The following is a 21,911-nucleotide window of genomic DNA, read 5'->3' as shown; positions in this document are numbered from 1 at the left end:
CTTTCCATGTCATCACTGGAATCGTTTCTCTGTGGCATCTTGGAAGTCATCAGACTCAGGGAAGTCCTGATTAGCCACTAAATTTGCATTTCCCCCAGGTACCTTCCAACCCCTCTTCACTTCCTCTGAGAGCAACGCTTTTTTGCCTCCAGGGTTATTGCTGGGGATCTGTGCTGGCACTGTGAACACACAGCTTGCTGTGGACATTTTTATTCCTCCCTCTCTTACCTTATTTGATAGGACAGAGAGAAATTGAGAGAGGAGGGGGAGATAGAGGAGAAGAGAGACAGAGACACCTGTAGTGCATACCTGCTTTACTGCTCATGAAGTATCCCTGCTGCAGGTGGGGAGTGGGGGCTCGAACACTGGTCCCTGCACAGGTCCTTGTGTATAGCACTATGTGTGCTTAAGCAGGTGTGCCATCACCCATCACCCAAGAGCAAGACTTCTGCTATGTGGGTTACACCCAGGCACAGGCTTTGTCCACAGTCCTACACAGGCAGACTGATACAAGCAAATAAACTCACAAGAAGGTGTTCTGGGCATAGAGTTCTTGTAGTCAATCTTCTCTTATTTTATGCTTGGATAGACATAGGCTAAGAGTTCTTGCTTTGATTCAAGGGATTTAAGGGAGAAGAATGGGGGCAGTAAGAGACAGAGAAAGGCCACTAATATTTGTTTAGCCAGACTTTGTAGAGTATGGTTTCTTGTTTTTTTTTGAGGTTGTCTCATTTCTTTTCATTATTTGTATTGACACCAGGATTATCTCTGGTGCTTGGTGATTGCTCAACGTATCCATAGCTCTTGGCCACATTCCTTCCTTCCTCCCTCTCTTTATCCCTCTTCCTTAGTTTGCGCTTTCTTTTTTTTTTTTTTTTTAATTTTTTGTTTATAAACGGGAAACATTGACAAAACCATAGGATAAGGGGGGTATAACTCCACACAATTCTCACCACCAGAACAGTGTATCCCACCCACTCCCCTGATAGCTTTCCTATTCTTTAACCCTCTGGGAGTATGGACCCACCCAGGTCATTGTGGGTTGCAGAAGGTAGAAGTCTGGCTTCTGTAATTGCTTCCCCACTAAACATAGGCATTGACAGGTTGCTCCATATTCGCAGCCAACTTCTCTCTTTCCCTAGTGTGACGGGGCTCTGGGGAATCAGAGTTCTGGGACACATTGGTGAGGTTGTCTGTCCAGGGAAGTCTGGTCAGCATCATGCTAGCATCTGGAACCCAAGTCATGAGGGTGAACGGTTGACATTCCATGCCTGACATCCCTGGACATAGTCCGAAGTGAAGCATGCTGAGGTGATACTCATTGCGTTCATTAGGTGGGGATCAGTGGATGCAATATCATTTGGTATGAATTAAGAGAAGCATGCAGGAAAGTGATCCCCACCCTAGAGGTCCCAGGACTGGGGGAAATATAGGCTCTATACAGGAAGCTGGATGTTCTTGCTGTCTTAGGGTTTAAGAAGGCAATAGTTATTGCTATAATCACATTATTTGGCAATTGGGTTAACTGTTTCTGAGGCTCCAAAACTGGCAAATAGTGGGCTTGGAAGTCACACCCAAGATTGTCTTGCTCCAAAGACCACACATAGACTTCTATGGTGGTTCCATATATTGAGCAAATCCTAAATCCCTGATACTGAACCAACTTCTTTCAGAGATTTTTTTTTGTTGTTCTTTTCTCTTTTCTTTCCTCGTCCTATTCTTTCTCTCCTCCTCTCCCTTCTTCTTCTTTATCAGACCACTGATAAATTACAGATTTTAATGGTACTGGAGAAGACATCAAACTTTAGATCTTTGATACCTCAGGTATGAAAGACATTGCACAACCACTATCCTATCTCCTCTCAGTCCCTTCCTAGTACTTGTGCTAGATGCCAATAGGCATTCCAATGTCACCATCTTAGCAGGCTCCTGGAAACTCAATGATTTGGATATTAAGAGAGTCTAGGACACCCTTACTAATAGAATATAGGCTGTTGCTCTATTCCTGGGGATGTCCCAGGATTAACCCCAAAGAAAGGAGAGATCATCTTTGATTTCCAGTCTCAATTACTAGTAACTGGTTACATGACCTTAGTCACACTGCTTCCCCCTCTCTGCTGCTCAAGATTAAAGACAGTATGGGAAATGTAAATTTAGATTTCCCTGCTGACAGTTTCCAAGTCTTCTTTTATAAAGTCATCCCCATCATAGAGGGGTTGGGGACAGGTATGTATGGACAGAACCACCTTCCTAAGAAGTGGCTTTCAGACTTGGAGAAAGGACAATTGACTGACTTTTGACAATAGAGTGGGATTTTATGTAACAAATGAGGAGCGTGTGGGGATGATTCCAGGATGTGTGAAAGCTTGGGCAAAGGGACTGCATGAGTTTGGGGAAGTGCAAAGAGAGTTTGCAGAATTTTGGTGCAAGGAAAGCCATGAAGAAAAATCTGTGAAGCTGAGTCATGCTGGGATAGTATTAGCCATTTTAAGAATCTCCACAGAACACATCCTTGAAGACAGCATGGGAATGTCAAGCTTGCATTTGCAAAATACCCTTCAGCTCTGCATTCCTGTCCTCTGCAGAGAGTAGAACTAGAGATAGGAGCTGCTACTGATTGTGGAACAGAAAGATATTTGTGGGACTAAGTCTTTACGCCCACAGGGGACCTGAAACCACTAGCTTTCTGTTGTTTGTGGAAGCTTCTTTCCTCCTCTTCTTATTTATTTATTTATTTATTTTATTAAACATTTTTTTTTTATTACCAGAGCACTGCTCAGCTCTGGTTTATGGTGGTTTAGGGGACTGAACCTGGGATTTAGGAGCCTCATGTGTGATAGTTTCTTTGTATAATCATTATGCTATTTCCCCCCTAATCTAAGCTTCTTTTCTCCTCTCCTCTCCTCTCCTCTCCTTTTTTTTCTACCCCCCCCCTCAACTATGACCTCATGCCTGCATGATATCAACACAGCACTGAAGATACTCCCATTGCCATAACACCTCCCACATGATACTGGGACTTGAACCAAACTTGCGTGTATGGCAATGCAGGTACCCTACCTGGTTAGTATTTCTCCAGCCCTATTTCTCATTTGAGTCAACAGAAGAATACCAAGGCAACTGTTATCCTCCACTTCACAGAAATGAAAGTTAATTAATTGTCTCTAATTATATTTTAATAATTAGAACCTTCAGGGAAAAGACTCAGATGGTAATTTTCCAAGTCTAAAGACAGGGTTTTAAGTGAAGACTTTCAAAGAACTACCAGATAGATTACATGGAAACTCTGATAATGAAATTTTGACCAAGAGCAACCATGGCTGATACAATCAGTGAGGGTGTAATGAATGTCAACTTTTTCTCTTAGTTTCATATTTATAATAATTTCTTCCCTCTGTGATGAATTAAAGGTTTTAATACCCAGAGAAAAAAAAAAGACAAGGACCTACACAAGGATACGAGTTTGGGCCCCTGCCTCCCATCTGCAGGATACACTTCATGAGTAGTGAAGCAGGCTTGCAGGCGTCTCTCTTTCTCTCATTCTCTATTCCCCCCATATCTCAATTTTTCTCAGTCCTGTCAAATAAAATGGAAAAAATGGCGACTAGGAGCAGTGGATTTGTAGTGATGGTATCGAGCCCCAGTGATAATCCTGGAGATAAAAAGAAAAAGAAAGAAGGAAAAATGGGCAAATATATATTAATATAGACAGACAGCTATAGACATAACAGTCAACTCACATCTGTGATCTTGGGAGAACTACTATAGTTTGCAGTGAATGGAATGGGGATACAGAACTCTGGTGGTGGGTACAGAGTGGAACTAAACCCCTGTTACCTTATAATTCTGTAAATGAATATTAAGTCATTAATACAATTAAAAATTAATAAATAAAAATAATAAAATAAAATAATGGGACAATAAAATAAATTAGTTAAAACACCAGTATACTCTCATCACACACAAAAAGTTCTATTTGTTTGTTTGTTTATTTTTACCAGAGCCCTACTCATCTCTCACTTAAGGTGGTGCAAGTGATTGTGTTGGGCTGAGCTTCAGGAGTGGGAGACAGATGACCTGGGACTCATGGTTGAGCTGTATGTAGTATCTATTTATTCATGTAGGATGCAGCACAATCTAAGCCAAGCTAAGCTAAAACTAAACTAAAAACCAAACTAAACTAAAAACACAATCCTATATATACTCGCCAAGTAGGGCAGAAGGCGGAAACAAGATGTGATGCAGTGAAGGTGGAGCTAAAAGTGACCGGTGCAAATCAGGGTGTACTACAAGAGGGGGCAGAGCAAAAAGACATCATGAACCAGTGGGGATTAAACCAATGCCATGCAGACATGCTGGTGCTTAGTTATGTAAATAGAATAGTGTTAAGCAGGGGGGATTAAACCAAATGAAACAGAAGAGGTTTTTAGAAGCAGAATTAGAAGCATACCAGCAATTTCCCCTTTCTTTTTAACTAATGGCCATAGTATCAGGAGTGTGGGGTGAACAGAAACCTATATCATACAGGCGTTTTCAAAAGAGCTGGCATACGACATGGAGGAACAAAATAGGAGAGCAGCAAGAACCAGTGTGATGCTAAGGGGAGCATTTCCTGACTCAAAGGGCAAGGCCTAGCAGGTGAAAGGGCATTTATTGCCTCTGGGGGGCATCAATTGCCTCTGGGGGCGCTTCATGCCTCTGTGGGCATCTCTTGCCTCAAAGGGCATTTTCTGCCTCTATGGGCACGAACTAGTAAGTTGGGGGATTTTCCTGTCTCTGGGAACAGAGCCTGCAGGCGAGGGGACATGGCATATAAAGTCCCAAGGCAGCTGGCTGCAGTCAGTCTTTGAGAAACCCAGCAGCGTAAAGGGAAACTGCTGTAAAGTTGTGTAAAGTTTCCAAGAGGTGTATCAGTAAGTCTGATGGAAGTGTCAGTCCAAAGTAGCTGACCACGGAAGAAAATGCCAGGGGATGAAACGCTGCCCGTCTGTCTCGATGGGGAATATCAGCCACTGGAATCCTGCTTTTCTATAGAGAGTGAGCTTTGGAGTCTGTGACTCTGTTTCTTCAGGTTGAGCCAGGTCACATCATTGGTTTCCAGGGGTGTGTTGTAGTCATTCCATCTTGTGGGCAATGTCAGAGAACAAGGGTCCAAATGGATTTCCAGGAATTCCATTTGAGTAGATGCTTTTTCATGTGAAGACTTGACAGCTGAAATTCACTTACTTGTCAAACAAAACTTGTAGCAGATTAGAAGTTTACTATAATTGATAACTCCATTATAATTGGAAGTCCTTTCTAGTATGATTTTAAGGTTGTTTAAACAGTTTAAACTCAATAAAATGTGGAAAGGTAAACAGAAGAACCACAGTTAGAAGCCTCAGGAATGAGAATCATTAACATCATCATTGCACTATCTACCCCACCCATAACTCATACCGTTTTCAGGATTAAACATTTCAGATTTATGCCAAGACACAAAAAAAGAAATCAAAGGAGAGAAAAACAATTTTGGGGATTGTTTCTGGATGTCTCTAGAAATCATGGCTGCATCCAGAATTTTTTTAAGTCAATGTCATACAAAAATTCAGTCATTCAAATCACTCTCTTACGAAACAGATCTCACCGTGTAGCATCATGAGTCCCCAGAGGGCGTCCTAGTCCAAAAAGCTCCTTGAAATTCCATTTAGGGTGCTTCTGACTGTTCCTGCAGGATTGCAGGCACCCATTTTTAAAAGTGTCTTCCCATCGAAGAAAGAATCCAATCAGGAGAGTAGAACTAAGCACATGTCTCCATTCTTGGGGACTGCCAGGGTACTCAAGAATGCTCCTCAAGTTAGAGTAGTCCTTCTCCATGGGAAACATGCGAGAAGAAGTCCAGAAAGTCTCAGGGGAAATCTCTGTGCATATCCCAAGCTCTACAATGATCATAAAGAACCAAACTGTGGCCTGGAGCAAAATGTAGTCCTTTTCCTCGGGAGACATGGGAGAGGGAATCCAGAAAGTCAAGGGAGAAATCTCTGTGCATCTCCCAAGCTCTATGATTAGGGTCACAAGAAACCAAAGTTCCCGGTCAGGGAACTAAAGTGTGGCCCAGAGCAAAATGTTCCAGAGACAGAGAAACTGTCTCATGATGAAACAGTAGAGGCTTTGGCAAACATCTTCATAAGTAGAAAGGCAACCCATGGTGGATGGGTAGCCAGGTTTACTTATCTGGGGGATGGGCGGGTTAGGTCCCACATTGGTGCCAGTCTCTGTTTCAGGCGCCATTATGTCGGGCTGAGACAGATGACCTGAGACTCATGGTTGAGCTGTATGCAGTATCTTTATTCATGTAGGATGTAGCACAATCTAAGCCAAGCTAAGCTAAAACTAAACTAAAAACTAAACTAAACTAAAAACACAATCCTATATATACTCGCCAAGTAGGGCAGAAGGCGGAAACAAGATGTGATGCAGTGAGGGTGGAGCGAAAAGTGGCTGGTGCAAATCAGGGTGTACTACAAGAGGGGGCGGAGCAAAAAGACATCATGAAGCAGTGGGGGTTAAACCAGTGCCATGCAGGCATGCTGGTGCTTAGTTATGTAAATAGAATAGTGTTAAGCAGGGGGGGATTAAACCAAATGAAACACAGAAGAGGTTTTTAGAAGCAGAATTAGAAGCATACCAACAGGATTGAACCTGGGAAGTTGGAGTCTCTTTGCATAACCATTATGCTATCTACCTCTGCCCAGAAAAGAAAATTTGAAGGTGCTGCAAACTTTTCCCCACTCCAATGTCAATCAGGTGGTTTTGGTTGTTGGTTTTTTTTATGACTGTGGGTAAGAGAGAGTGAAATAGAAATAGGGCAAGTTAAAATACCACAAAAACCATTCGTAGTGCTGGCTTTGAGCCATTTTTCTTGAGTAAACACTTACTGAATGGCTATAAGACTTTTGTTCGGAGTTGAGTAGTAGTGCAGCACGTTAAGTGCATGTGCTGTGAAGAGCAAGGACTGGCATAAGAATGCTGGTTCGAGCCCTAGGCTCCCCACCTGCAGGGCAGTCACTTCACAAGCGGTGAAGCGCATCTGCAGGTGTCTATCTTTCTCTCCTCCTTTCTACATTTCTCTCTATCCTATCCAACAACGATGACATCAGTAACTACAACAATAAAAACAACAAGGGCAACAAAAGGGAATAAATAAATAAAGAAAGAAAGAAAGAAAGAAAGAAAGAAAAAAGAAAAAAGAAACCGAGTTAAAAAAGACTTTTGTTAATCTATCAAACTCTAAAAAAGTCAAAACTGATATTTTCCCGGTTTGTCTCATTGCCACGATAGAGGAGTTTTTTGGAGTTCCTAAATCTGCCATTTTACTAGCATCTACAACAGTTTTTGGTGAAATTTTCTTTACTGGATGAAAGGAGTTCTTATCTACTAGGTTGTTTAAAATGTCAGAAAAATGTTTATCTTTTGTTCACTCATTGAAGTGATTATACTTTTCCCCTTTAGAGAACCAATGTGGTAAATTACAGAAATAGGTTTTTATTTATTTTCACTTTTAGCAGAGCACTACTCATCTTTGGCTATGGTGGTGCAGGAGGCTGAACATAGGAGCTTCGAGCACCAGGCATGAAAGTCATTTACTTCACCATTATGCTATAAGAAATAGACTTTGAAAATTTAAAACATCTTTGCATTCCTGAGATGGATGATTCAGAATATTTACTATTACATTTTGGTAATATTTTGCAGAGAATTTCTGTCCATAAGTATGATTATCTTATTAAACGGAGAAATAAAGGAAGGTTAGCCATCATGTATTGAACTAAATTCAGAGGAGATTGTACCCACATTATAGTTTGTTTATTAATTAATTAATTAATAATTTTGCCTGAGCACTGCTCAGCTCTGGCTTATGGTGCTGTTGAACCTGGGATTGTTGGTGCCTCAGACTTGAAAGGCTTTTTTGCATAGCCATTATGCTATCTTCCCAGCCTAATGTTATGGTTTGTACGTGTAAGATCTGCTATATCTTTTGGTTTACCAAAATCATTTCTGAGAAGTGAATGACTCCATATCTTAAAAAAAAAAATCATAAAATCAAATGAAATTGCTTTCTGGAATTTTTTCACTGAGTTCTTTCACATTTCACCATGAGCTCACTGGTGTCTCCACCCTACAGCTGGATCTCTCTGAGTCACACATAGAGGTGGACATTTTCAAGGACACCACTGCTGTTGATGGGAGTGGTTCTGTAATACATAGACTGGATTCTTGTTAAAGAAATCTAGTCATGCTCCTTCCTTAGTGAAACCTCACTGATGGCCCACCAGTGTTCTTCAGACACAATCCCCGAGACTCTGAATGACATGGCTTCCACTACCCCATGGGTGCCATGTTCCCCCAAGTTTTCTTAGACACACCTGACTTCTCTGTCTGAGTCTTAGGGCTGGCAAGGATCCCCTTCTTTTCCTGAATTTGGGTTTCCTAATTCAGCTTCTGTCTTTGGTGCTGGAAGCAAGTTGGAGGAGAAATTAGAGCTGTCTGTGGGTGTTGGCCCAAGGATCCAAGCAGAAAATCACAAGAGTATGAGGCTGACTGACCCACCAATTCCCACTAGACACACACACACTCTCGACCTCCATAGAAACCTTATAAGAGACAGGAGCTAGATTATTGGCTTTTTTCAAAGCAGATTTTACTTTCCCAGTTTTTCTCAGAAAAAGAATACCCTTCGCTACCATGAACATATGGAAATTTCTTTACTGAATTATCCAATAGGTCTCAAAAGTCCTGGGGACTTTAGAAGGGACAGTGGTTTTTGTAATTTGCATGTTAAATTGAAGCTGATTCATCTTGGCGGAGGAACCCTAAAAATTTGCCCATTGTCGATGACCCAAAATACTGCAAACTCTCAATAGACTCTGCACCTGTCTGGTTTGGATCTCTTGCAGAAGCCAAGCTGTAACAGAAGTTCAGTTTTTGCCCTATCAGTCCTTTCTTATGTCAACTAAGACAATGTCTGGCTTTAGTTTGACACTTACTGGCATTCTTCTTTGTTCAACCCACACTGAATTTGGAGAAGGGCAAGTTCAACTTTAGTTTGAAGGCAGGGACAGAAAATGAGGATGTTGTGCTAACTGAATCTCCCTTTAAGGCTCATGACTAATTTTTTTTGTTTCTTTTTTTCATTGCCACCACGGTTATCTCTGGGGCTCAGTGCCAACACTATATTGATCCCGGTGGCCAGTTTTTCATTTTTTTTCTTTTTGATAGGATAGGAGAGAAATTGAGAGGGGGAGAGAAAGATAGACACCTGAAGGTCTTCATTTCTCCCCCCACCCCACTTTGCAGGTGGCGAGTGGGGGCTTAAACCCAGGTCTTTGTACATAATACGAGTGCTTAACCATATGCTACTGTCCAGCCCCTCAGACTGATTTTCTAACTTGATCATACTAGTGAAGTATGGGGGGACTCTTGGGGGACCAAAGTTCTAGCATGAATGTACCAAGAAACATCTGATTCATTGAGAACTGGCTCTGTTTGCTGGGGCCATGGTCGCCTTGGCTCTCCATTTGCTATGTAGAAACACTGCACTCGCTTTATTAGACGCTTCTTTATTAAATTCTCTGCAGTAGACAAATGGCCTTTCCTTCACTCTCCTTTTTTATGGTATTTTAATTTTTATCATTTTTAATTTAATTTATTCATTATTGGATAGAGACAGAGAGAAATTCAAAGGGGGAGGAAGAGTGAAAGGGAGAGTGATAGGGAGACACCTGCAGCCTTGCTTCACCACTCGTTGAGTTTCCCCCTGCAGATGGAGACCAGGGGCCTGAACACAAGTCCTTGCACAATGTAATGTGAGAGCTTAACCAGGTGCACTACTGCTTGGCCCTCCACTCTCCCTTTTCTGTTTGTCTGTTTTTGTTTTTTTTATTTTTTAACCAGAGCACTGTTGAGCTCTGGTTTATGGTAGTGTGGGGGATTGAACCTGGGACTTTGGAGCCTCAGGCATGAGAGTCTGTTTTGCATAGCCATTAGTTCCATTATTTCTGCCCCACTCTCCTTTTTCTAAAAGCATCCTCTGCATTCTTCCCTGACCATCTGGAGCCCTACTCCTTGCTGTCTTTCTTTTAAAGGGAAGTTCTTGGATCAGGTCATAGTTTACCTAGTACATGTCTTACTATGTATGAGGTCCTGGGTTCAAGTCCTCTACCACATGTACACACTATACACGGTGGAGCAGTGCTGTAGTGTCTTTCTCACTCATCGCCTCACTGCTTCAGGACAAACTGAAAAACAAGGCTGGGTGATAGCTGCCCTGGTGGGGTGCACATTTTTCCATGTGTAAGGACCCAGGTTTGAGACCCCAACACCACAGGAGAACACCAGGAAACTTTGTGAAAGATGGGACATTGCTGTGATGTCCTTCTCTCTCTAAATTTTTTTTAATATTAGACTAGCATGTATTTTAAAAAAAAGCAATAGCAACAGAATGGTAGCTTCTTTAAAAAGCCTAAAACATATATGCACATAACTGTACATATTATAAGCTGGTATAATTTTATCTACATTGGGATAAATACTCTGTATAACAGATATTGCAGTACTTTTTATTTGCCTTATTTTTCATATTAACATGCCAATTTTTACAGCAGGGGAGATAGCATAATGGCTATATAAAATGGCTTTCATACCTAATGCTGCAAAGACTTAGTTTCAATCCCCTGCACCATAAGCCTGAACCAAACAGTGGTCTGGTAAAAAAAAAATGCCAATTTTGTCATTAAAAAGCCTTTATTGGTTCATATTCACATTACTTTCCTACCCAAATGAAGGGGAGAAAAAAGAAAGAAAGAAAAGGGAAGTTAATGCCAAAAAAATAGATTGAGATGTTATATACTATGGACATAATAAAGCTCCTATGTGGGAGGATGTCCAGGGAAGATATCTCATCATGCTAGGCTTGTATTCGCCAGACTTGTAATTGCCACAGTCTTATTCAACCCATGGCCTAATTATTCTGCATAGCTGGCAGAGATATGTAACTTCTCCAACATGAACAGGTGTCAATGGGGTCAAAGCTCCAGGCCATAGCCAGTTTGATATCTGATATAAACAAGAGAGTATTTGACCTGCTGAAACAGCAGCTATAAATCTACAGAGCTACCTTTAGACATGTTAGTTAAGAGACAACTGATAACTAAAAGAAATGTTAGAAGAGATAATGGCTGCCTTATGCAGATTTTTTATTTCATTTTGTTCCCCTTAAACACTATTTGTTCTCTTAAACAAACCATTGCACTTCTTGCTAATTTCAGCTGTTTCAGAATTCCTCAATGTACCTTGTAACTAACTAATAAAAGACAAGAGAGTGGGTGGTCAATGCTATACTTTTTTCGTTTTTTGCCTCCAGGGTTATTGCTGGGCCTTGATGCTAGCACTATGACTCCACTGCTCCTGGCAGCTATTATTTATTGAATAGATATAGATAGATAGATAGATAGATAGATAGATGATAGATAGATAGATAGATAGATAGGTAGATACATAGATACATAGATAGATAGCTAGACCTGCAGAACTGCTTCACTGCTTGTGAAGCATCCTCCCTGCAGGTGGGGTGCTGGGGGCTTGAACCCAGATCTTTGTGTGGTCCTTGCACTTTGCTCTATGTAACCAGGTGCACCACCACCTGGCCCCCTCGGTGCTCTACTGTCACTGTTTTCCTAAAGGACAAGTTTGCTAGCCACACTGGCTTTACAAAGAATACATTTGAGTCTTTGTGTATTTATTTGATTGAGGTTGACTGAGTAATCCCATATTGGGACTGAAGTCACAGAGGATCACAGGTGCAACTCTATGCTCCTAGAAATGGTATTAGCAGGATTTTCAAATTTGTATAAAAATCACTATAGCCTCCTCAAGTATGTGTTTTGGTTCTGAAAATAAAAAAGAACATACTTGAGCAGAAATTTGTAAACAGAAGAACCTATTGTAAACAATTTGGAACTTAAGCATTGCCTGAATAAACTGAATTCATTCCCAAAAAACATGAAAGTAGAGGACAGGTGCTGGCACACATGGTTAAGCACACACATTACAATGGACAAAGACCCAGGTTCAAGACCCTGGACTTCTCCTACAGGGGGAAAGCTTCACAAGTGTTAAAGAAGGACTGCAGGTGTCTTTTTGTCTCTTCCTCACTACCACCCCCTCCCCCTCAATTTCTCTCTGTCTCTATCCAACAATAAATAAAAATATTTTTAAAAGAAAATGTTTGACATCTAAACCAGTAACTATTATATCATTGATGATGCAGTTAGTAGAGGAGGAGGAGAAGGAGGAGGAGAAGAGAAAAAAAAAAGTCTACTGGAAGTGGTAAAGTGCAGGCACCAAGTCCTATTGATAACCCTGGTGACAAAAATAAATAAATGAAAAAAATGTGAAAGTAAATGTCTGCAACACAATGTGAAGTCTGAAGTTTGCTACTCAAAACTGACTCTTTAGAAAAATAAAAAGCAAGGGACAATGACAATGAATAAAGAAGTATGTTCTTCATGGCATGTCTCTTCTGTCCCTCTATCTGTAGGGTTTGTAAATGGAATTCAGTGACATCTTAATAGCAGAGATTTTATCTAGTCCCCTATTTCTGTCCTAACTCTTTTACCCAAGTTTCTCTCATCTTCCTGAGCATTTACCATAAACAGTATTGCAAATTGCTTTAAAAAAATAAGAAAAAAGTTTTACAAGGGTTTTATTGGATAATTACAATTTATTTGACCAGCAGTTTGATTTCATTGGCTCTCAGCTAGTTCGTGTAGAATTGGTTCCCTGGTAGCTTGATGAACAGCTCTCACATGGTGTTTTCAGAGTTGCTGTCAACAGAAATTGAACTTTCCATCATGTTGTTGATAGCAGTGCTGGTTGGGGGACTCAGCTCAGCTCACTAGTCTCACTGGCTGTAGACTGAAGAGAGCAGGGGGAGCATATGCCAGATGAGCTGGCCAGAGGATATCAGTTATGATACCAGTTTCATCTACATTATAAGCCTGATAAAAGGCAATGAAACCTACATTTGCATGTGCCTTACAGACACAGAAGGAGTCATCATCTTCCATCAACAAGTCTGTGCCACACACATCCATGCCCAGTACATTAGACACTTGAATTGCTAATTGCTTTGCATGTTCACTCAGTGAGCTCATCATGCCCACACAAGTAGTTAACTTTGCATCTGTTATGTTGAACAACATAACATCGTATCAAACCACACAGCCTCCTACAAAAATGACATGTCTCACCCATGAGACTCTTTACTATACTTATGGAATAGGTATGGGACTTTATGGTGAATAAGAAGGATTAGATCAGCCAAGTAATGCTTATCTTGAGCCCAAAATAGAGCTTTGCCTTTGTGATCTTGTGCTGTCTTCTACCACCATGCCCTCCCTTTTTTTAGTGAGTCTGGCTAAGAGTTTGTTAATTTTGTTTACTCTTTCAAAGAAAGAGCTTTGTTGATCTTTTGTATGATTCTCTTATTTTCAGTGTTATTTATTTCTGCCCTAATTGTAAGTATTTAAGTCTTTCTAGTTGTTTTAGGATTCCTTTGCTCCTCAACTTCTAAGTTTTTATAGTGTGTAGTAAGGTTGTTTATTTGATCTTTTTCTTGTTTCTGAATGTTGCTTGAATGGCTATGGACTTCCCTGCCTTAGCTGTGTCCCAAATGTTTTGATAGCTTGTGTCTTCATTTTCATTAGTTTCTGGAAACAGTTTAACTTCTTCCTTAACTTCCTCTTTGACCCAGTAGTTGTAAGTAGTGTACTGTTGAGTTTCCAAATGTTTTGTTTGCTGTTAGGTGTTAATTTAATTCCACTGTGATCTGAGAAGATGCTTGGGATGAGTTCCATGCTCCTGAATTTGTTGACACTGTATTTGTAGCCTACCATATGTTCTATCCTTGAGAATGACCCATGTAGTCTTGAATAGAATGTGTATTCCAGTTTCTTGGGGTGAATGAATCTGAAAATGTCCAGTATTTCTAGTCTATCTAGCTCTTCATTTAATTCCCTCATTTCTTTATTAATTCTCTTCCTAGCTGATCTGTCAAGTTGAGAATGTAGGGTACTAAGATCTCCCAATATTATTGTGTTGCTATTGATATATTGCTGTAGCTCTTTCCGTAGATATTTGATGTGTTTAGATGCCCCTTCATTGGGTACATGGATGCTATATGGCTAGGTCCTCTTGGTTGTATCCTCTGAGCATTAAGTAGTGTCCATCTCTATCTTTTAATATCTTATTAATTTTAAAGTCTATTGTGTCAGATATAAGAATAGCTGTTACTACCTTTTTTGTGGTCTCTTAGCTTTTATGATAGTTTTCCAACCTTTCACTTCGAGTCTACACTTGTCCTGTTCAGTTATATAGGATTTCTGCAGACAACATGTGGTTGTGTTGGGTCTCTCTCTCTCTCTCTCTCTCTCTCTCTCTCTTTCTCTACCAGAGCACTGGTCAGATCTAGCTTATGAAGGTGGGGAGGAGAATTGAACATGGGGCTTCAGAGTCACTTTGCATAACCATTAAGCTATCTATCCCAATCTGTGTTGTGTTTTCTGATCCGTCTTCCTACTCTGTACCTTTTAATGGGTGAATTCAGGCCATTGATATTTATTAATTAAAAAAAAAACATGAGAAGACTCAAATAATAGAATTGTAAATGAAAGAGGAGCTATCACAACAGACACCACAGAAATACAAAGTATCATGTGGGGTTTCTATGGACAACTATATGCCACCAAGCTAGAGAACCTGGAAGAAATGGAAGAATTACTAGATATATAAAAACTTCCAAAATTAGACAAAAAGGAACTAGAAAATATGAACAGGACAATCACAGTAAAAGAAATTAAAACAATTATCAAAAACCTTCACAACAGTAGAAATCCTGGGCCAGATGGTTTTACAAATGAATTTTACAAAACCTTCACGGAAGAGTTGAAAACTCCTCCAAAAGATTGAATACTCCCTTCTGGATTCTTGGAAGCCAACATCATCTTTATACTAAAAGCAGACAGGGACCCAACAAAAAGGAAAACTACAGACCAACATCTCTGACAAATATAGATGCTACAGTATTGAATACAGTATTGATACAGTATCTAGCCAACCAGGTATAGCAGTATCTTAAAAAGACTGTACATCATAAACAAGTAGGGTTTATCCCAGGGAAGCAAGGCTTATTTAATATATGTAAATCAATGTGATCCACCATATCAATAAAAGCAAGACCAAAAAACCACATAATTACCTCAGTAGACACAGAGAAAGCCTTTGACAAAATCCAACATCCCCTTATGATTCAAATACTACAAAAAAGTGAATAGATGAAAATTCCTTAAGATAGTGGAGTCCATATATAGCAAACCTACAGCCAACATCATACTCAATGGTGAAAAACTAGAAGCGTTCCTCTTCAGATCAGGTGCTAGATAGGGCTGGCCACTATCACTATCACTATTCAACATAGTGTTGGAACTTCTTGCCATAGCAACCAGGCAAGAGCAAGGAATTAAAGGGATACAGACTGGAAGACAAAAAGTCAAACTCTTACTATTTACAGATGATATGCTAATTTTTATAAATAAAATAATAAAAAATGAAAAAAGAAAAATATAGCAGGAAGCTCTTGGAAATTATTAGGCAATATAGTAAGGTGTCTGACTACAAATTTAATATACAAAAAGCAGTGGCATTCCTCTATGCAAACACTATGTTAGAAGAAGAAATCCAGAAATCAGTTCCTTTTACTATAGCAACAAAAGTAATAAAGCATTTGTTTAAGAACAAATCTAACAAAATAAGAGAAAGACTTGTATACTGAAAATTATGTGTCACTATTCAAGAAGACAGAAAAAGACACAAAGAAATAGAAAGACATTCTATATATGCTGGAAGAACTGTCATCATCAAAATGAATATTCTGCCGAGAGCCATATGTAAATTTAATGAACTCTCCAACAAATTTCCACCCAATTTTTCTTTTGGGAGAATACAACAAAAACTACAAATGTTTATCTGGAACCAGAAAAGACCTAGAATTGCCAAAATAATCCTAAGAAGAAAGAACAGAGCTGGAGGCATCACACTCTCAGATATCAACTTGTATCTGAGGGCCATTGTAATAAAAACTGCCTGGTACTGGAACAAGAATAGACATACTAACCAGTGGAATAGAATTGAGAGGCCCAAATTAAGCCCCCACACCTACAGACACGTAATCTTTGACAAAGGTTCCCAGACTAGTAAAGGGGAAGCAGAATGTCATCAACAAAAGGTGTTGGGAAAATTGGGTTGAAACATGCAGAAGAATGAAACTGAACCACTGTATTTCACCAAGCACAAAAGTAAATTCCAAATGGATCAAGGAATTGGATGTTAGACCAGAAACTACTTAAAGGAAAATATTGTTAGAACTCTTTTCCATCTACATTTTAAAGGCATCTTCAGGGATAGAAATCCAGTTGCAAGAAAGACCAAGACAACAATAAACCAATGTGGCTACATCAACTTACATGGCTTCTGCACAGCAAAAGAAACTACCACCCAAACAAAGAGACTCCTTACAGAATGGGAAAAGATATTTACATGTCATACATCAGATAAGAAGCTAGTAACCAAAATATATAAAGACTCAGTAACAAGAAAACAAATGACCCCATACAAAATGGCAGAGGATATGAACAGAATATTCACTACAGAAGAGTTATAGAAGGCCAACATCTATATGAAAAAATGCTCTAAGTCTTCAGTTGTCAGAGAAATGCAGATAAAGACAACGAGATGCCACTTCACTCCTCTGAGAATGTCACACATCAGGAAAAGTAGCATCAAGAGAGAGGAGAGGTTGTGGGGACAAAGGTTGCTAGAGAGGTTGTGGGGACAAAGGAACATTCCTGTACTGCTGGTGGGAATGTCAATTGCTTCAACTCCTCTGGAGAGCAGTCTGGAGAACTTTCAGAAGGCTAGATGTGGACTTAAGCTATGACCCTGCAATTCCTCTTCTGGGGATATATCCTAAGGAACAAACACACACATCCAAAATGATTTGTGTATACCTATGTTCATAGCAGCACAATTTGTAGTAGCCAAAACCTCAAAGCAACCCAGGTGCTTAGGAAGCTAACTGCTTCTGGAGAATGGATTTATGACAGAAGCTGACTCAAGCAGCATGGCTGCTGTTAGGACCTATGCTCTTTCACCTATTCTCAGTGTAGTGTAGTTTTATGTATTTGCCCTAATACTTGAATGTCAAGTTGCTGCTGCTGCATCCAGGAATATAATAAAACTGCCATTTTTACTACTGAAAATAAATGAGTAAAATACATTTGAAATAAAAAAAAAAACGGAAACTGAGTCTGGGCTACTACTCAGCAGTATTGTGCATGCTTGAGGCCCTGATTTCATTCCCTGGCTTAGCACTGAAAAAGAAACAGAAACAGGGAATTTCTCTCCAGTCCTCAAAACTGCACCACCTTTTCAATTTATTCCCACACCTTTCTCTTAGCTGTTGTCATGTTTGGCCCCCAAAACCTTGTCATCATGAAATGACACTCATTTTCCTTAGAACTGCCTTTGAACCAGAAGTACCTGCAGAGACAAGTCCAGGTTCTGTCCTTAGTGCTGAATCCAAGGCTTCCCCTCCAGAACTGCAGTTTCAGAAATACACTGACCCTGCATTTAGGTGGTCTGAAGTTGGTAGGTTAACATGGACATTGAAGAAAGCCTTTCCCATTCATATCAGAAGGGAGTCAGATCTGCCTTCTGTCACGTAAGTATGTTTTTGGAAAAATCCCTCAGTTTCAGTTTGATTGCTTTCAGTAACTTCTCTATAGAATTCAGTGTAAAACTCCCCCAACCTCTTCCTGTTGCCTGCAGGCTTGTCTTACCATCCAGAATTCTGAATATACAACATCTGACCTACTGCGCCACCTCCTGGGCTACTGTAAAGAATTCTGAACAGAGAAGGAGGCACCTTCTCCTTGAAGTGCACCTTTCCTGTTCCAGCTTCTCTAGTGGCTAGGTGAGTCAAGGGCTGAGTCAGTTCTCTCTGATCCTGAGCTACTGCTGACTGTATGTGTCTTGAGCTCAAGACCTAGTGCGACCACCTTTTTTCCAGCTCCTGGGTAGGTTTCCTTCTGTTACAGACAAGCAGGCCTGGGTTTGTTAAAGCCATGCAAGTAAATCTTCAAATGAAACCTGAATCATGGAGAAAAATGATTCTAGCATCACACTAATAGTTTTATTTAGACACTTTTTCCCCCCTTAAGTTCAGGTACAGTTGGGCCAAGGTGAATAAGATAATTGCAAATACAAACTGGGGAAATCCTTTTGGGGTATCTCTCTGCCCAGTTCAGGCAGATGAGGAACGAACATCACCTCTTGCTGGACCTGCCTTCCTGTTGACCAGGTAACCAGGTCAACTGGAGCCTGGAATTGTGGGCAGTGGCCGGCCAGGAGAGATGCCTGTCTCCTTGCTGTGTAGTCACAGGTACAGGCAGGCTATTTCCTTTTATTTAGTATCGTGTTTCTGATTTGGGAGAGGAGGTGGAACGTGGTCTCTCTGCCCACCCACCAGGAAGGTGAGACTTGGGCCACCACTTCTTTCCCTTCCTCAAATCTCTCAAGCACTGCTGAGAGGTCCTGCCATTTGTTATTACAGGAAGCAGGTGCAATGTTTCACTCATGGGAGGGTGTCACCCATGATATGCCAAAGGTCTCTCCCCAGTTTCAGCACCTCTGATCCTTTGGCCCTGGTGATCCCGTCACTTTCTCCAGTCTGTTTATGGAGAGGGGCATAGGGAGCAGGGAGATAGCAGAAGCAACTATCCCTCCTTGCTTGGCTTGGTGCCAAGTATACCATTTTCTTCTCAGAGCTCGGAGACTGTTCTCCCTTTCAATGGGAGGCTCTAAGTAAAGTCACCTTTACCAGCATCTGTGAGAGAAGAAGCTCTTGTGGTTGCTTTGTGTGCTACCCAACAAGCCTTTGCTGGGAGGCTCCTGAGGTGTGTGTGTGTGGGGGGGGGCCGGGGGGAGGGTGGAAGGGGCGGGGACTGCATTCTCTGCTCCATTAGAGGAGAGAAGCCACTCGGTGCCAGCATTGTATGTGTTTTTATGACAAGTGGACCACCAGAGGCAGAACAAGCAGGGCAAGGGCTTTCGGGAAGCAGGGATGAAAGGAGGATCAGCTGGGATGATATAAATTTAGGAGTGGAGGAGAGGAGTGGGCAGGATGTGGGGCTGGGTTCACAGCTGGGGACCCTTCTTCTTCTAGAGTTTGCCCTTCTTCCATAGCCAGTCAAACAGCGTCAGGTTGAGCCTGATGTAAAGTTTCGAGACCTCCTTTGAATCTGGAGAGATGGCAGTCGTTGACTATGTGGTGACCCTGAGGCCTGTTGTTACTTCTTTATAGCTGGCAGTGGCTCTGGGTGGAGCCTACCCTCCCCCACCTCTTGCCTGGAGAGGGGGCTAGAGGGGGGTTCATTTCTCCAGGTGCAGCAGCAGCCATTTGCACAGCCCTGTTCAGGCAGACCTATCCTCATTCCTGGGCAAAAAAAAATGGAGTGTCAGGTCAGAAGCTTGCCAAGACTGCTGCATCCTAGCAAAAGCTGTCAGAATGATTAATTTAAGGTCATTAAAATTAATCATTAAGAATGATTAATTTAAGGATGCAACTTACATTTTGTTACCCAGGGGCAGAGGGTAAGTTCACCAGGTAGGCTGTGTCCCTTGCTCAGATTTGAGCCCCAACACCACATGAGAGCCATGGTATCATTGTGGGAAGATCCACTGCTCTGGTCTCTCTCCTCTCTCCATTGCTAACAGGAATAAAAAGAATGAAAAAGCAGCCTGAGCAGGGGGAATTGCTCATGCATGAAGCTCCTGTGCTACCACAGTAAAACAAAGTTTAAAACTCCTGTGAATTTCAGTCTCATTTTTTCTACCACCACCCAGGCACCTTCCTCAGAGCAGGGGTTGTAGGAAAAACTGAACAGAGAGCAGGCTCAATGGGCCTTGATCCCCTGGGACTGGCACAGGGCACTACCAGGTCCTAGGCCACATCCCTGCCCAAACATCACAGGGGTAAGGGGACTCTCAGGACACGCAGACCATTTTTGTGTGCCCCTGCTGTCCTGAAGGGGGGGGTACTGTGCTGCTGACAGAGCCAGTGTACCACAGGTGGTAAAAAGCTGGGATTGTTAATATGAGAAAGAAAGAGAGTGGAATTTGGGCAGAGCAGGCAGAAGTGGAGGTGTCCCAGTTGAAGGAAGATTGGAGCAGCAAGGATGCTTAAAGGCACAGGAGGCTGGGAATTCCCCAGGGTCTTGTGCAGAGACAGCATCTGGTACCCACTCAGCTCTGTAGACTCAATGGCACTTTGGAAAGAACCCCCAAACCTCCTTAGAGGTTTATATATAAAAAGCAAGCTGTATATATAAAAAGCAAGCTGTAGTTTGAGCTGTATGGATAGAATTAGTGCTGCTTTTCCTTGCATTGGCCAGCAGAGGACAGTGCTGAGGCACACCAGGGAGCAAGGGGAATCCTTGAGCAGGCTTGAGTGGGAAAGTGGGTAAATGCTGAGACATCCTTTCAGTACAGAGACAAATCTGCCAGGTTCACTGAAAGTCACCCCACTGTGTTCAGGTGATGTAAAGAATACATGCAGGGACTGAATATAATGAGAACAGTCTGAGTCCTTGTTCCAGAACTTTCTGAGAAGTCAATCTTGGCTCAGGGGTTCCTGGGAGCCATGTACCAAGGGAACACTTACCCCTGGCTTATTTAGAGCTCTGATTCCACTAATTCTTCATGTGTACACCTTTCCACCTAAGTGACGCCAGTTGACAGTGGGGCATATGTCCCCTATGCCTCTTCGTGGATCCATTCCCATGAACAACACATCTACATGTACGTTTATCAAGACAATTCAGTGATTCCAACACAAGTCATATGTCCTGCTCTTTTATTTAAAGCTGACATTGCATGATATCAATAGCTGTGTTATGGCAATCAAAGTTTGTAATTTCCTGGACCTAGGGAGATCTCTCATCAGTAGAGCACTGGACTTGCAGGCTTGGAATCCCATGATTGATTTCTAGCACAACACAGGCCAGTGAACTGGTGTTCTAGTCTCTCTCTCACATAAAGATGACAACAAAAATTTTTTTAAAAAAATTTGGAGCCAGGTGTTGATAATTCTGATTAAGTGCACATGTTATGATGTACCTTGGTTCAAGCCCCTGGTCCCCACTTGCAGGGGGAACTTCATGAGTGGTGAGGCAGTGCTACAGGTAGCTCTCCCTTTTCCCTCTCAATTTCTGCCCTAGCAAATTAAATAAATGAATAAAAAAATTAAACTTTCCCTTACTTAGCAAATAAAAAGATATCATCAAGAGTATTGAGAGGCCATGGAAAGGGAAAAGCTTGCTGTTAATACTTTTGATGGCATTTTTCTTCTGCTTTTAGAGCCACAGGGTCCCTTCACTTTGCATTGGACCCATCAATTCTGTGTCTGGATCTGTAGTGAAAGGTGGGGAATGAGGAAGAGTTGGTGGGGAAATCTGGCATTCCAGGCAGAATCTGCTAGTTTCCCAAGTAACTCTACTGGTTCTTACAGCCAGGGACAAGCCCATGGGGCACCAGGCAATGCCTCTTCCTTTCTACTGCTTCCCCAAGAAACAACCCTGTTTCATTTCTGTGATCTCAAGTGTGTGCCTGTAGTCTCCAAGAAAACACCCTCTGCCAGAGAGAGAGAAAGAGAGAGACAGAGACAGAGAGACAAAGAGACAGAGAGAGAGAGGCAGAGAAACAGTGAGAGAGAGGGAGAGAGAGAGAAAGAGACTCAGAAGGGAACTGTGGTGACAGCT

The 21,911-nt window shown here is 41.5% G+C and overlaps 1 pseudogene; it reads right to left on the bottom strand.

Moving 5' to 3' along the window:
* Positions 1-12,760: 12,760 nt before the first annotated feature.
* Positions 12,761-17,339, bottom strand: LOC103119319 (beta-citrylglutamate synthase B-like; annotated as a pseudogene).
* Positions 17,340-21,911: the final 4,572 nt, after the last annotated feature.

The sequence above is a fragment of the Erinaceus europaeus genome, chromosome 9, assembly GCF_950295315.1.
Source record: "Erinaceus europaeus chromosome 9, mEriEur2.1, whole genome shotgun sequence".
Lineage (NCBI taxonomy): Eukaryota > Metazoa > Chordata > Mammalia > Eulipotyphla > Erinaceidae > Erinaceus > Erinaceus europaeus.
The sequence above is the reverse complement of the archived record's forward strand: the minus strand, read 5'-3'. Positions and strand labels throughout refer to the sequence as shown.